The sequence below is a fragment of the Euprymna scolopes genome, chromosome 7 (genome assembly GCF_053919585.1).
Source record: "Euprymna scolopes isolate OS-2025 chromosome 7, ASM5391958v1, whole genome shotgun sequence".
NCBI classification, from domain to species: domain Eukaryota; kingdom Metazoa; phylum Mollusca; class Cephalopoda; order Sepiida; family Sepiolidae; genus Euprymna; species Euprymna scolopes.
The window spans coordinates 13,205,336-13,217,738 of NC_136488.1; positions in this window are offsets into that span (position 1 = coordinate 13,205,336).

Below are 12,403 nucleotides of genomic sequence, written 5' to 3' on the forward strand. Positions count from 1 at the left end.
CCTTGTTTAAAAATTTTTAATGATCAGTTAATTAGTTTAGAAGTGAATCATGTACATACGGATATATGACTTGGGGATGCTGGACTTAAAATAAAATCACAGCTGAAACGTGTATGCACATATGTAACTAATAACGTTTGGATAAATGAAAAAGTATAATCTATCTACTATTGAACATTAGTTTCATTGGATTAACATCTGAAAGCAACAATCATATAAATACTGTATATATATTGAAATAAAAATAAAAAAATTAATATAAATATTAATGAAAAAAAATTCATTTAGATAGCTCAATAGTCCACTACTGTAATTCCTCCATTATTCAACAACCAGATGGTCGCATGCGCGACAACCGAGAAGGCGGAACCGCTTGCTCGGCGATTCGCCCCCAACTTCACCTTAGAGCCAGCAAACAACTCTCTCCCAAATTTCCCCATATGTACTAAAGCCACACCTGATGATCTGAAAATCACCCCTTCCCATGTCCGCGATATCATAAAAAACAGACACCTCTAAAGCATATAGGCCTGATCTCATCCCTACTATACAAATTCAGAAATGTTAAGCTGAGTTATCTCCCGTACTTTCCAACCAAACTCTACAACAAATGCCTTGCTGAATATATATATATATATTTTTACATGGAGGTCACCACTTATCAGGGCCCGGAGGCCACTAAGGGATAAGGTAATCAATGAGATAGTATTGTAGTAATCATTAGTATTGGAGATTTGATAGAGTGTCTTACGTAAGAGGGCGGTTTGTCAGGAATTTGTTTATGTTGGACTTGAAGACATCCAAGTTGTAATCAGGTGGGAAACAGGCAAACGAAAAAGAGTTCCACAGCCGTGCACTTTTGAGAAAGAAGCTCTTCTCATGGAATCTACGTTTGGATTTAGGCACAGATAAAGAGTGGGGAAATTATTGACAGTAGTTTCAGCCAGACGGAATATTGCTTACCTACTAGCTGCTGGAAGTTGGGCTCTGTGCTACAAGTATACAAGAATTCTCATGAAAGGACTGGCCTTCTTGATTATCGCTCTATCAGTTTCCTCCCCCTCTTCGCTAAAAGTTTTGAAATATTAATCAATCAAGAACGAGTCCACCACCTCGCAAAGGCTAATCTTCTCTCTGGCAGATAATATGGATTTAGGCAATGTCGTTCCACTGCATATATTTTAACGGCCATCTTTAACCGCAAATGGCATGCACTGAATAAGGCTGGTGAAGCAAAGGCTGTAACCTTTTATATATTCAAGGCCTTTAATTAAGTCTGACGTGAAGGACTGCCAATGAAAATTAAATCGTACGTTATAACTGGACGTATACTAAATATAATTAGATCCTTATTAGACAGGAAAGCAATCCAGGTTGTCATTAATGGACGTACATCCAAACATAATAACATTAATGTGGGAGTGCCTCAGAGGGCGATCTTTGGACCACTATTATTTCTAATATTCATTAATGACCTCCCTGATAATATTGTGTCTGAAATGTGTATATTTGCTGATGATATAACGCAAAATACATCACGTGGTGGAAAAAAGAAGAAAGTTGCGAGCTGGGCAAGATGGACGTGTGAAGTGGCGCGGGGAGAGAGACATTTACAAAGCACATGTTATATGGCAGAGCATTGTAAAACACATGTGCACGGAAAGACTTTTGAAAGATAATGAAATGCGTTATTGTTGGAAGAACCACGAATAAATGCATTTTATTTGTATTTGAAAAAAAAAAAAAACTGCCGAGTCGGATTTTTTATTTCTTTCCTGTTTTCTTTGTTTGTTCCTTTGCGACGGTACCAGACAACGTGTCGGTCCGAAAGGTTTGAAACGTAACGACGTTGTTAAAAGGTAACGGTCACGTTACACATCTACTCTACCCGATTAGCATCCGAATATTAAAAGAAGTCTTTCATCCGAATATTAAAAGAAACTATTTCGACTTAACAAAAACAGTGTCTTCTAACTCTCAGCAGACACAAATCCCAGAAAGCTTTAAAGACGAAACCTAAAAACACATCTATTGTAAAACCACTTTCATTTTGAATCCTGTCTTAACTGTATCGTTCTAATAAAACTAGCCTGGGTGTCCGGCGTTGCCTGGGTGTTTGAAGGTGTGTGTTGAGCAAAAAAAATAAAAAAAGTGGTAGCAGGCAGGCAGGCGCGAACCCGTAACGCTAAGGAGGAAAAGAATGTGAAAAAAAAGTGATGTATTTGCCCTTTCCAAACCAGAAGTGGCGAAGGTTTAAATTAAGGCTAGTCAATCGAGAAAAAATGGGGTAACTTTTGAAAATATCGGCGAAAAAAGCGACCCTTCATTGTAGAAAAATACCTAGTTGAGGGTAAATGAATTAATTTTTGTAGCCAATTGTCCGATATTTGTCGTCCGAAGGGTTGAGCTTCAAACCGATGCTGATATCGTGAAAATCTGTCGCCTTTGTCGAAAATTTTAGGCGTACATAATACATACATACATAAATACATACATTTAAACAGACAGGTGAGATTTATATTATAGATTATAATCCCCAATGATAAATTCTTATTTTTATTGAAACAAAAAACGAATCCTTAACCAAAACCGACATGATTCATTCGAATAAATCGATTTGTTGCATTTTTTTATGACACTAACCGTGCAAAATGAACTATCAGCCTAACCCAACACGTCTTCTCTTGACTCTGTCAGATGTTTAAACTGGAGACAGTACGAGTCCTCATCGCATCGACTCGTATTAGTATCCGTTATTACTGTAGTAGAGCTTGAATCATCTCGTTTTCCAGAATGAATGGCGCGACACACTCGTTCTTTTACGAGGCCGATCACCTCCAATTTTCAGCAGACATAAATCCCAGACACAATGTTCATACACAGAACCTAAATGCACATCCACCGTAAAAGCGCTTTTATTGTGAATGCTCTCTTAACAGCATCATTATGAGTCAAATAATAATCCTCGATGTTTAATTGATTTTTTTCTTTTTATTGAAATCAAAGAACGACTCATTTAAATCGATTTGTTGCTAGAAATGTTTTCATGACTCATCGTGCAAAAGAAATCATTTGCCTAAACCAACACGTCTCGGATTGCCTATTCTGGATGTTTAAAATAGAGATGTCACTAGTCCTCATCGCAACGACTGGTGATGATATCCGTTATGCAGAGTTCTCATCTTCTCCTATCAATGGCGTAAAACACACGTGTTCTTTTACCTCTACGTTCATTGTAGTAAATGTATTGTACACCTTTTGCAAAGTGTAACATCAGAACAGATACTACGCTTTGTTCTTAACAATGTATAGTGCACATTCCGCAATCTGTCATACTACATCTTCCTGCAACGAAGCGTTCACGTGTGCTGGGAGCATTTGGTCAATTATTAATTGTTTATGTCAACAAAATTGTATTATATCCCTGGTAAATTTTTATTTGGAAGCTATCCATTTAAAATAAGCTGATTTTCGGTTTTCCTTCTTTTCTTTCTTGAATCCTCGTCGCCAATATTATAACCGTCACGAAAAAATAACGCGTTCAGTGACTTAATTAGGACTATCTTTTATTGCTGCAAATTAAGCACGTGTTGTGTGGATGCCTGTCTCTAACATCTTAAACAAAATGCGAATTACTTGCTTTGTTTTCCTGTTTTCATTTAAACTTGAAATATTAATTCTTTACACAATAAGACATTTTCATAGCATACAATTAGGAGCGTATTTTCTGGAGTTGTAAGAACGAGTCTTGTTGGGAATAGCATGGTTGACGCAACAACCCTAGTGCTGTATTTACACTAGGAACTACAACGTGGCCCCTAGTGTGAATGCCACAACGTGGTCCCTAATGTGAATACAGGATTCCATCGGGAAAAACTAATGCCAACAAAACAAAATATCAAGCAAGTATAACTTGATATAATAATTGTGTTTAAGTATAAGTCGGCTATGTTTATATAACCAAAATGACTTTCTAATTAGAAATATCATAAAATAAAATCCTATTCTGACTACTGCAATCTTTAGCCCAACCCTAATCTAATTCTATTTTTAATTGAAATACTTAAATGCCTGAGAGAAAATAATAAACATTTATTTGAATTGGCAATTCATTAAGTTAGGATATTTGGAATATTTAGACTTGCAGATTGTAGCCACCTGTTAAGATCAGGTGTTTATATTTAATAAAAATGTACTGTTTAGAATTTAGAATAAGTTTTGTTTCAAACAAACAATTAGAGATTTATTTGAAAAAAAAAAGGTTATACGAAAGTACAAAGGTTGATGTTTATTTAAAATACGAATATTGACCTTTGATCCGAGAAAACGTTTGCAACTATAAAACAAAAAATTATAAGAGAACAAATCATTTAAATTTTTTCAGTGCTTGTATTCGTATATCAAGCAAATTTTAACTAAATTGATTTTAAAATTATAAATTATTATTAAAGTTATTATGGCGCAGGTGGTTGATGTGGAACTCAGCGCTGAATCTGAAAATGTCACAATGGAAGATCGTGTTTATACGAAAGTCGGTAAGTGATAAATTTAACTTTCCATTCGAAAAATATTATTTGGAGTTTTATAATTTTTTTTTATTATTAACTAGCAGGCTGCCCGGTGTTGCCCGGTCGTATAATACGCATAAATATTATATTTTAATTAATGCAGATTTCTTATCTATTATTAAAAGATATACCGTAGGTATTAAATGTAACGTCAAATTATTTAAAAAAAAAATGAACAAAAAAAAAAGCAGAAAGAAACTAAGGTATATTCATGCGAGTATCATATTTTTACTAAACAGTTCACTTCTTGAAAGTAAAAAAATACGCGAGCTGAGATTGAAAGCAAAACCTAAAGACAGTAAGTCAAGTACGATAACCATTACACCAGCTTGAAATGACTTGTAAAAAGTGTTTTAAAACCAACTCATACTTAACATAAGGAATCTGTCATATTTCCTGACCGCGTATACGCAGTTGTGAAGCAGTTAAAATAGATAAAACTCCGGTGGCCTCCCACGTGCCATTTTTTCAATTTTCACCCCTTAGCAGCCCCTTTGTCGAATAAAAACGAACTAATAAGTTTTCTACATGTCTGAATACTATGTACAGCAAATTTCAAATTTGTAGATCAAAAATTTGTTGAGTATATAGGTTGAGAAGTCTCTTCCCACACATATTCTCACTTTTATAGATATAATAGATAGATTATCTTTTGTTTCCTGTTTCGAACTTCTCGAACTGGAAATCTTAACGAACAACGCAGTTTTAAATCATTTGGGAAATTATTAAGGGATTCTTGTAAAATCTATTGATGAACTAAATATTTTTATCAATAAATTGATATAGTTTTCGGTATTTTTAGATGAGAATTGATATTTCTACTTATTTAGATTCTTCGAACTACTGATCTCGTCTTGTGAGTTATTCTCACAATGTTTCGACCAATATAGCATCCGATCTTCTTCAGATTTTTCATATCATATATTCTGCGGGTTCAGTTAAAAATCCTGTACAGATTCCCGAGTTCGATCAAGATTCCAGAGTTCAACAAGACGAAACTCAAGAACATCGAAAGTTACACACTGTGATAATAACTACCAAGACAGGCAACAATAGCTCAAATATTTGAAAGTATAAAGACTAATATAGTGTGTAATTGTGTGTGTGTTGCTTTTTTTTGTTATTATTTTTAAAAATTCCTTTGAGATTAGGATGCATAATTTCTGCATCCATTCTTTTCTGCGGACTGTTATCTCATCTTCATTGTTGCTGATGTTGTTGGTTCACCATGTTTCGGTCAATTTATCCTCTGGCCTTCTTCGAGTGATTAACCGCGACGGAATAAGTTACAAGACTCGGCATTTCAATCCCGTCGCACTTAATCGCCTGAAACCCCCCACAGGGGATGAATTAATGAAACGTGGTGAAACAACAACAGTTATGAAGATGAGTATAGCAGTCCGCAAAAAAAGAATGAATGCACATAACAGATTGTAGTTAGCTGGTAAGCAGACCAGCGGTATTTTGTTCAGCAGAAGACAGTTCTAGTTAAGAAACCGTGCTCAAGGAAATTTCGTTTAGTTTAGGCACGGGGAGGAAGAAAAGAAAATTGTGGTAGCGAGACGAGTTTTTGCTGTGAATGTTTTACGGTTGGTAGAGGATATTGAAGCTCAGTCGAGATCTGCTATGAAAATAATGATAGAGTATAGAAAGACTGATAGCGTCTCTTCTTTGAGAAACAGGGAGTAGAGAAGAGAAGATGACATCGCCCACTAGATTCAAAAGTTGATTTTGTACCTTGTTAACGCAGTAGATGCTGAACTGAGCAGCACTTCTCCATTTTACTTCGTCTCATCATTATTGATGAACGCCATTATAAGTTAGTTTATCAGAACGAAGCGACTTAAACTATTAAGCATTGAAATGTGTAATCTCTATGTCTGAAACCGAAGCTACAACTATATTTTAATACTCAATTTACGATACTATTCAGACTTATGTATTATTTCCAATGCTAAATTCAAGGAGTGTGTAATTAGATGTATCAGAATTTTGAGGGAATTTTGACACCCCTAACACGAAACTGCGAATAAAATATATAAAAAACTTGTAATTTCTCTTTTAACAGTGGGGTGTTTATTTTCTTTATGGATTATACTTCCAAAAATAAACTATTAAAGTTGTATAAAAAGTAATAGAAATATTTTTTTTTTTTTAACAGTAATGAAATCAATTGAATTTTACGAGCTAAGTATTTTAAAATTTTTAAATTTTAAAAATCTATCAAAATTTTTCTATTGATTCAATTTTTACGATACTTTCAGCGTCAATGTGAAATTTTATGCTCTTTCCAATAAACTGAATATACTATTTTAGACAAACGTTTTTTTTTTAATTCAAATATTTAATTTACTTACCAAAGTTTTATATATCACAAATTGAAGATAAAAGATCAATAAATAATATATTCAAATTTAAAACAAAAAAAAGTAAAACCTGTAAAGTCCGAAGTTTAAAAACTTTTTTTACCACGTTTTTTTATTATTTTTTTTAACCACGTTTTTTTTATTATTTTTTTTAACCACGTTTTTTATTATTTTTTTTAACCACGTTTTTTTATTATTATTTTTTTTAAATGAAACCTTGGTCCTTGCTCCTTTAATTGAAAAAAAAATTAGGGTTTGAATTACATTTTCTGAGTAGTTATAAGCTTGGAAGGACAGGGGTTCGAATTAATTCACGCCCCCTCCATTTTGAAATGTCTATTAAAAAGTAAATAATTTACTTACCAAAGTTTTATATACCACAAATTGAAGATAAAAGATCAATAAATAATCAAATTTAAAACAAAAAATAGTGTTTTTTAGAAATTTACCTGTGAAGTCCGAAGTTTAAAACCTTTCTTTAAGCCACGTTATTTATTTATTTATTTATTTATTTATTTATTTTAAATGAAACCTTGGTCCTTGCTCTTTTAATTTAAAGAAAAACTAGGGTTTGAATTACATTTTTCGAGTAGTTATAAGCTTGGAAAGACAGGGGGTCGAATTATTCAATATATATCATGCATTCGTAAGGTTAGTTTCTGACACACCTAGTGTGTAGTATAATATCTTTTTATATCATCCTCCCAGGAATATACTTCTCCTTTTTTCGAAGATGAAGTGTAATACTTGTTCTGTTGTCATGTTACGATCCTCCCATGCCTCACATGGTGATAACAGTTATTTCGTTATGATACTATCGTATATGGATTACTCTCTTCTGTGTGCTTTTAGAGTAAACGTTCTATTATCATGATACCATATTCCTATGCATTACCTCCTCCTTTGCGTAGTATAGTATATGTTCTGCTGTAATGATACTATTCCAACGCATACTACCTAGTGGTTTCTATGTTCATTTATTGTTATATCATACTCCCATGCATTGCCTCCTCGTTTGGGAGGCCAATGTATTATATGTTTGTTCTTTACTTATATATATATATATATATATATATATATATTCATTATACATTATATATATATATATATATATATATATATATATATACATACAAAAATAATACATATCATTTTTGTCAAAAAATGTACAAAAAAACAGAAAAAATGCCCCACATCACAAAAAAATAATTAATTACACGCACGCATACACACACACACGCACATACACACACACACACGCGCGCACACATACACACACACGCACACACATAAATTGATACTCTTGCAGAATTTGACCCGGATCCTCGCAATTTATGGTTCGGCATCGACTGGCAATCACCGAATTAAGCCGAGCAAGTAACAGACGCAGAAGAATTTCAAAACATACAAATCGGAAAATAATAGAAATGTAATCAATAAAAAATAACAAAAACTTACTGTAAATTTACGGAATGTATATTTCTTTTATTTTCTTCTGAAAAAATTGCATTTTGTTGTTTATTTAATTTTATTATTTTCTTGGTGCTTATGTACTCATTGAACCGCGCTAGTTTTTAAATAGTATTGTTAAGTTAAATTTAAGTTTTGTGATATCTTTTCTGAAATTGTTATGTGAAAGCACAGAATAGTTAAAACACTCTCTTCTCCCCATGCTAAAAATGGCTTTCTAACGTTATTATTTCAGCTCGGTTCAATAAATGCGTAAGCATCATTTTTTTTTTTTTTTTTTTTGTAATTCTTTTATCAATAAAGTTTTTTTTAAAGAAAAATGAATCTTTTTTTAATTGTAAGTTGCTAAGTGAAAGTATACTTTTTTTTACATTTTTTTTTCTTATTCTTTAAAGAAAATTGGCAGTAAATAGTTTTTTGTTTTGCTTCGTAAACATAAGTTCCCATTATATCAGAAAGGACAAGTTATTTATATTAAAACCGTAAATTGTTAGGTGAAAGTACAGAAAAGTTTTTCTTCAAGAAAATTTACAAATCGTCAAATGATGGATTCTCCATGAACCGAAAAAAAAACAACAAAAAAAAACGCATCTTTCCTGGTGTATTTTCAAATGACAATTTCTCTTGATTTATTTTAATTAGTGTGAGAAAAAAAATCGCACTGTTCATAAGAAAGTCGTTGACGACCTTGGAAAAAGTTCTTTCTATAATTATAAATTTTATAAATTTATTATTTTTTTATTCTTAACAATGACGAAATATTGTAGTGATGCAATGCAACGAGTCGACATTACGATTTTTGTACGTATATTTAAGCTTTTCACGGTTGGTGCTGAGAATTATTTACGTACAGATTCGAAATCGTATTGGCGATTGTCGCTGCTGGTAGCATCATTGTTTCAATATTTCATCATTATTTACGAACCATGATATGTTGTTTTATTCTCGTTGTAGGTTTATCTGTATTTTCAATTATATATATATATATATATATATATATATATATATATATATATATATATATATATATATATAAAGCTGAATGTGTGTGTGTCTACAATGAAAAATATTTTTTATCATTTCAATGTAGTGTTTTGTCTCTGTAGCAGTTTGTTTGGACTACACTTGTGGTTCGTGTGTGTTAGTCTCCACATTCAAGGACATTCCTTAATATTTCAGCTGTTTTCATTATTGTTGTCCGTTGTATTTTTGCAGTCATTCCTTCGATTCCAACTTATCTTATTCTCTTTTCAAAGTATTTCGGGATTGTTTCTAGTGCTCCTACCATTATATGTATTATTTTGATTTTCTTCATTTTCTATATCCCTTTCAACCCTCTGGCTAGATGGATGTGTTTGCTCCGTTTCCCCTTTTCTTTGATATTCTCCCTGTGGTCAGCTAGAACAGTAAAGTCTATGATTTGACAGGGGTTTTCTTTCTTGTTAATTGTTACGACATCTGGTCTTCTTTTTTGCATAATTCCCAGTGTACTGCCCTTCCCACATGGTCGTGTCTGTCCTTGTCCTTTTGGGCTAGTCTTCTGCATTCACTACTATACGGCTTATCATTTCGTCTCTTTATCTACAAAGTCTGCATTTACTGTTTTCTTGTGTTTTATCGATCTTTGGTTTTTCTGTGGTCGGTTCTTATCTAGTTATCTTGTGTTGCGATTATCATGGATTAAGTTTCTCGGCTTATGTGTTCTTTTCGCATCCATTTAAAAGTGTTTTGGTTATTCTCATCTTTTGTCCTTTTTATGAAACTTCCATGTAGTTGTTTCTCTTCCTATTTTTTGTCTTATCATTTACTTCTCTGTTTTTTGTTTTGTCATTTATTATTATAACGCTACGATTGTCTAAAAATTACTTGGCGTTTTTGCTAAGATCACAGTGTAGAATCTGTTCTGATACTACACTTAATCTCTTTTGTCTGCGGCCAGTGAAGGAAAAATCATTCGATACTGAGGTAATTTTTATGGTTGTCTCAGTCTAAAGTGCTGACATAGAGGAGATTAATTTTTCTAACATTAAAACCGATCTTGTATCAAACTTTACACTCGTGACGAGACAAGTAAAAACAGAACTACTGCCGAGGGTCTCATCTTCTAAAGAAAGGAGGTGTGTTTTCTTAAAATGAATGTATATCAATGTGGCGGGACGATTCGAATATTTTGCCGATTCTGGTACAATTACCGATTCTGCGTTAAATTTACGATCCTAATAAAATTACCGATTCCGATTCTGATTCCTTTTTCAAAAATTCACAATATGAAGTTGTTTTTATGAATGAGGTTAGATTTCCGTAAAACTCATGTAATCTCTGAATATATTTTCTACAAACAAAAAGATACATTTGCGCTGTGATCTAAATATTTAAGTTTTACTGGTAATCTAAAATGAACATATTTTTATCATTTCATTAATATGTACAATACAAAATATTTTTTCATAATTTCATCATTAATATGTACAATGAAAATTTTTTTATCATTTTATCATCAATATGTACAATAAAAATAATTTTTATCATTTCATCATAAATATGTACAATACAAAATATTTTTTCATAATTTCATCATTAATATGTACAATGAAAATTTTTTTTATTATTTTATCATCAATATGTACAATAAAAATAATTTTTATCATTTCATCATAAATATGTACAATACAAAATATTTTTTCATAATTTCATCATTAATATGTACAATGAAAATTTTTTTTATTATTTTATCATCAATATGTACAATGAAAACTAATTTTTATCATTTTATCATCAATATGTACAATAAAAAATAATTTTTATCATTTCATTATTAATATGTACAATACAAAATATTTCTTCATAATTTCATCATTAATATGTACAATGAAAATTTTTTTTATCATTTTATCATCAATATGTACAATAAAAAATAATTTTTATAATTTCATCATTAATATGTACAATAACAAAATATTTTTTCATAATTTCATCATTAATATGTACAATGAAAATTTTTTTTATCATTTTATCATCAATATGTACAATAAAAAAATAATTGTTATCATTTCATCATCAATACGTACAATACAAAATATTTTTTCATAATTTCGTCATTAATATGTACAATGACAATTTTTTTATCATTTTATCATCAATATGTACAATAAAAAATAATTTTTATCATTTCATCATTAATATGTACAATACAAACTATTTTTTATCATTTCATCATTAATATGTACAATGAAAAATCATTTCTATCATTTCATCATTAATATGTACAATGAAAAATATTTTTTATTATTTCATCATCAATATGTACGATGAACAATATTTTTTATCATTTCATCATTAATATGTAGAATGAAAAATAATTTTTAGTGTTTCATCATTTATATGTACAATGAATAAATAATTTTTATCATTTCACCATTACTATGTGCAATGTAAAATAATTTTTTATCATGTCCTCATTAAAATATACAATGAAAAATATATTTAATTTTTTGCATCATTTATATGCACAAGAACACAATATTTTTTATCATTTCATCATTAATATGTACAATGAAAACATATTTTTTATCATTTATTCATTAATATGTACAATGAAAACGTAATATTTATTATTTCATCATTAATATGTACAATGAAAAGCATTTTTTAACTTTTCATCATTAATATGTACAATGAAACCATATTTTCTTCATTTCATCATAAATATGTACAATGAAAAAACATTTCTTATCATTTCATCATTAGTATGTACAATCGAAAAAATATTTTTATCATTTCATCAAATATATGTATAATGAAAAATATTGTTTATTATTTCATCATTAATATGTACAATGAACATTTTTTTATCATTTCATCCTTAATATGTACAATGAAAAACATTTTCTATCATTTCATCATTAATATGTATAATGAAAATTATTTTTGTTATCATTTCATCATTAATGTGTACAATGAAAAATAATTTTTATTATTTCATCATTAATATGTACAATG